Source organism: Gekko japonicus, unplaced genomic scaffold (assembly GCF_001447785.1).
Source record: "Gekko japonicus isolate JY-2015 unplaced genomic scaffold, Gekko_japonicus_V1.1 scaffold850, whole genome shotgun sequence".
Lineage (NCBI taxonomy): Eukaryota > Metazoa > Chordata > Lepidosauria > Squamata > Gekkonidae > Gekko > Gekko japonicus.
Genome location: NW_015165856.1, coordinates 286,396 through 291,899, shown reverse-complemented (window position 1 = coordinate 291,899; position 5,504 = coordinate 286,396). Strand labels below are relative to the sequence as shown.

At 49.8% G+C, this 5,504-nt stretch overlaps 1 protein-coding gene across 1 annotated transcript in view; it reads right to left on the bottom strand.

Annotated features, from left to right (window-relative positions):
* Nucleotides 1-5,504, bottom strand: part of ADRA1D (adrenoceptor alpha 1D) — a 96,512-nt gene that overhangs the window by 86,954 nt on the left and 4,054 nt on the right. The window lies entirely within an intron of this gene.

The window sequence follows — 5,504 nt, the reverse complement described above, 5'->3', positions numbered from 1 at the left end:
CTTCCGATGTTACTGTGAAGGCCTCGGCCTCTCTGCCCTGTTGTTGGCCGTCCAGAGGAACTGGTTGGCCCCTGTGTGAGACAGGATGCTGGACTAGATAGACCACTGGTCTGATCCAGCAGGGTCCTTCTGATGTTCTTATCAGGGGAAGGCCTCAGCCTCAGTGCCCTGTTGTTGGCTCTCCAGAGGAACTGGTTGGCCCCTGTGCGAGACAGGATGCTGGACTAGATGGACAACCGGTCTGATCCAGCAGGACTCTTCTTATGTTCTCATGAAGCCCAGGGTCGCTATGCACAGGCAGGCAATAGCAGACCACCTCTGTTCATCTCTTGTCTCGAAAATCCCATGGCCCTGCAGTTACCATGAATCGACTGCGACTCGACAGCACATTCTTCTTTTAGCAGTGGTGTCTCTGTCGTCCCATATGCCCGGTGTCACTCTGTGTTTCTTAACAGCTGCTGAGCTGTCCAGAACAGATAAAGTCACACCAGCAGATTCTCATGGGAACTGTTAGTTTCTTCCCTGCACTAAGCACGTACCCCCACAAAAATCATGTTTTGCAGACTTTTAGATTAATAAAAAGAGATGTCTCTTGGGTTTTCGGTGCAGCGGCATAGCTAGCGCACAACAGCCACATTGTGTCCAGATCACGGGAGGTGTTAGTTCCACTCTATTCTGCTATGGTCAGGCCTCACCTGGAGTCCTGTGTCCAGCTCTGGGCACCACATTTTAGGAAGGATGTCGACAAGCTCGAGCGTGTCCAGAAGAGGGCAACCAGGATGGCGAGAGGGTTGGAATCCAAGTCTTATGAGGAAAGGCTGAAAGCGTTGGGTCTGTTTAGCCTGGGAAAGAGGCTGAAGGGCTGTCATGTAGAAGATGGAGCAGATCTACTCTCTCTTGCTCTGGATGGCAAGACTAGATCTAATGGTTGAAATTACAAAGGAGTCGTTACCGGCCAGATATCAGGAGAAACTTCCTAACTGTAAGAGTGGTTGAGCAGTGGGACAGACTGCCTCGGGAGGTGGTGGATGCTCCTTCCCTGGACGTTTTCAAGTGGAGGCTGGATAATCATCTTTCGGGTATGTTGTCGGGCTATCTTTTGGCTACGCTCCTGCAGAGTGCAGGGGGTTGGACTAGATGACCTGCAAGGTCCCTTCCAACTCTTAACATTCTATGATTCTGTGATCTATACGGCTGGCAGTCAAGAGGTTCTAATCCGGATACATTGGCACATGCCTGTTCTCCCAGGCCATGGATGAACTGCAGGTCGTCTAAATGATGCAGCCAACTGTGCAGGTGTGAAGATGGCGCAAGATGGCATGAGTCACTTCCATGACCCAACCAGCCATGACCGCGAGCGGTGTAAGGATACGGGCTTTCTAGAGTCAACGCTTCCTCCCTCGGATACCTGCCTGACTAAGGGAGTTCTGTCTCTCGGAAGCCGATTACCCCCCCTCCCATTTTGTTGGCCTCTGACATTATTAAATCTAGTCATCGATGGGTTATTAGTTATTCACACAGACTGTTTTTTAAATATATCTTGGATTTCCTCCTTATTCCCGTGTTCTCCTTTTGTGTGCGTGCGTATGCAGGTCTTTGACATGCAGCTGGCCTTGAACCTTGCGTTTCAAATGGGTTTGAATCGGCAGGGCGGAGGGGCACGCGTGTGATCGAGGAGGCAGCCGTCTCCTCTCTTCCCACGGACTATCGAAAGAACATTTTCATCAGCATGAAAGCTCAGAAGCTTTCCAAACATGAAGAGAGAATTGAAAAGGAAAACCTGCTCCATTGCCTCCTATTCTGGGCCGATCCCACCTGTACAAGCCGCCTGCGTGGCCATTCAAGAGTGGGCAGGAAGAAGAGGAGGAGGAGGAGGAGGAGGAGGAGATTGGATTTATATCCCACCCTTCACTCAGAATCTCAGAGCAGCTTATGGTTGATTCCAGAAGGACTTACTTTTAAATTTGAAGAGAAAAGAGAGAAGATTGACTCCATTTTCAAAGCTCAAGACTTTTTGAAGAGGCATGCCAGTTCAGAGGAAGAGGCAGAAATTGCAAAATGGGAAGTACTGAGCGGAGAAGAAGACAGCAGCTCGGAGAGGGAGGACATGAAACCGGAAGAAGGAGGAGCAGCTAAAGGTCCATTTTATAACCTGTGGGATGTAAAAGGAAGAAACCCCAAGACTTGAAGATTTGTTCGGAGAGCGCATTAAAGGACTGTACTAACCCAAAAGGACACTATTAACATTACTAAAAATTTTGTTTTTTACAGGTTAAGATGAAAGACGATCAAACACAGAAGAAGCTGAAGAGCTTATTGTTATTTATAAAATATTAATTTACTAACAAAGATACCACTCACCACTTTTCTTAATCCCGCTGTATACCCTCCCTTTTTTCTGAAAATTTAAAGCAATACAATTTTCTCCTCTTTAGGAGAGTTAACTATATATATATATAAAAAGAATCTCAGAGCAGCTTACAATCTCCGTTCCCTTCCCCTCCCCACAACAGACACCCTGGGAGGTCGGTGGGGCTGAGAGAGCTCTTTCGAGGACTGCTCTAGAGAGAACAGCTCTGAGAGAACTGTGACTGACCCAAGGTCACACAGCTGGCTGCATGTGGAAGAGTGAGGAATCAAACCCAGTTCTCCAGATTAGAGTCCACGGCTCTTAACCGCGACACCAAACTGGCTCTCTTTGGCTTGGGTTGCCCAGACGCCAGGGCAGAGACACTGCGGCATCCCTAGCAGTGCCACAGAAGGCGCACAGTGCGTTATGTCCCAGAATCCTTTGAGCCATGCCAAAGGGATCTTGGGACACATTCTTGAACTGTAACTGCTTACACAGAGAGAGAGAGAGAACACAAGAAGCTGCCTTCTACTGAATCAGACCATTGGTCTATCAAAGTCAGTATTGGTCTATCAAAGTCTATCAAAGTCAGGCGGGCTGTAAATAAGGTAAATAAATAAATAAGGTAAATAAATAAATAAAATCTCAGAAGCTAAGCAGAGTCAGTACTTAGAAAGGGGACCACCAAGGAAGGCTCTGCAGAGGAAGGCAAAGGCAAACCACCTCTGTTTCTCACTTGCCTCCAAAGCCCCTGGCTGGGGTTGCTATAAGTCTTGGATGGGAGACCACCAAGGAAGGCTCTGCAGAGGAAGGCAAAGGCAAACCACCTCTGTTTCTCACTTGCCTCCAAAGCCCCTGGCTGGGGTTGCTATAAGTCTTGGATGGGAGACCACCAAGGAAGGCTCTGCAGAGGAAGGCAAAGGCAAACCACCTCTGTTTCTCACTTGCCTCCAAAGCCCCTGGCTGGGGTTGCTATAAGTCTTGGACTGAAGACCTCCAAGGAAGGCTCTGCAGAGGAAGGCGATGGCAAACCACCTCTGCTTCTTACTTGCCCCCAAAGCCCCTTGCTGGGGTTGCCATAAGTTGGTTGTGACTTGATGTCACTTTACACACACACACACACACATACACACACACACTCACACTGAATCAGACCGTTGCTCCATCAAAGCCAGTATTGTCTACTCAGACTAGCAGGGTCTCAGGTGGAGTTCTCAGACATCACTGACCACCTGGTCCCTCTAACTGGAGATGCCGGGGATTGAACCTGGGACCTTCTGCATTCCAAGCAGATGCTCCACCATGACAAAATGCAGTGGCTGTTCCAGTCTTGCCTCAGGACATTTGATGGGCATGTTTACATCTGCGGTGGGATGGACAGTTCCCTTTCCCCAATGGAACGTGGCCATTTGGGTGGTGACCAGCAGGGGTCATTTCCTGTGGGAGCACACAGGAGCGGAGCTCCGGCAGTAAGGAGCCCAGGGGGCGGGCACATGCAACAAGCCCTCCCCCTGCTCCCAGCAGTTGAGTAAGAAGCAGCCAGGTAAGTTGCAGAGCCCCCCCCCCGGTACAAGCTTCAGGTACAAGCCCTCCCTCCTCTGTGAGGGCAGATCTGACCTTTAAGACCAAGTTTTATTCAGGTACAAGCTCTCCCTCCTCTGCGAGGACAGATCTGCATGTCCCCCCCCCATAGCTAGCAATCCAAAACAGTCCAGTGGCACCTTTAAGACCAAGTTTTATTCGGGTACAAGCTCTCCCTCCTCTGTGAGGTCAGATCTGCATGTCCCCCCCATAGCCAGCAATCCAAAACAGTCCGGTGGCACCTTTAAGGCCAAAGTTTATTCAGGTACAAGCTCTCCCTCCTCTGTGAGGGCAGATCTGCATGTCCCCCCCCCATAGCTAGCAATCCAAAACAGTCCAGTAGAACCTGAGCAGTGGGTGTTGCCTTCTGACACACTTCTGATGATTTCAGGGGGGGTGGCACATGCAAATAAGTTATGCTAATGAGTTATACTAATGAGCTCCTGAACCTCTTTTTCTGCGAAATGACCCTTGGTGACTAGTCCAAGGTGAGGAGCAACCGTCTCATAAAACTGCAGCTGTTGGGCACCCCTCCCCTGTCTGCTCTGTGATCCAGCTGTACAATCCATGCCTCTCCAGGGAGTTCTTAAGTTCTCTTTATATCACTCAGCCTCACAATGACAAGAAGGAGGAGGAGGAGGAGGAGGAAAGGAGATTGGATTTATATCCCACCCTTCACTACCCGAAGGAGTCAGAGCGGCGTACAAACTCCTTTCCCCTCCCCACCACAGACACCCTGTGAGGTCGGTGGGGCTGAGAGAGCTCTGACAGAAACTGCTCTTTTTCAAGAACAGCTCTTATCAGAACTACGGCTTGCCCAAGGTCATCCAGCAGGTGCAAGTGGAGGAGTGGGGAATCAAGCCCGGTCCTCCCAGACTAGAGTCGGCGCACCAAACCGCTACACCAAACCGGCTCTCGACAACCCTTTAAGATAGATCGCAGCCCTTCCCACATGACAGGCCAGGCGGGGAGTCTTGCTTGGAAGCTATCTGGTCAAATCGCAGTTGAATACAGTTCCAAAGCCCCATCTCTAGAGCCGGATCCCAAGACAGATCTTTAGGGTCCACTGAACAACTCGTCTTGCCCGAAAACGATCCCGCGACCAACCGGTTGAAATATGTGTGGGTTTTACTTCTGACAGCACCGAGAAAGAAAAGTAATCCAAGCGATGCTGTAATGCCGCCCTTCGAAATCACAGGCAGTCTTTCAGCAGCGGCTGGACAAACACTTTGTCAGGGATGCTCTAGGCCACTGGTGGCGAACCTATGGCACGGGTGCCAGAGGTGGCACTCAGAGCCCTCTCTGTGGGCACGTGTGCCATCACCCCAGCCAGGCCCAGACCATCATTAAAGTGTCGAATTCTCTGCCAAATAATTTTAAGTAAATGAAAGCATTTGGGATTGCTTTCCTTACTTTGTTTGGATCATCTCAAGTTAATGTATGAGTGGTTTTTTCTAAAGTAAAACCTCAGTATTCAGGTTAAATTGCCGTGTTGGCACTTTGCGATAAATAAGTGGGTTTTGGGTCGCAGTTTGGGCACTCAGTCTCTAAAAGGTTCGCCATCACTGGCCTA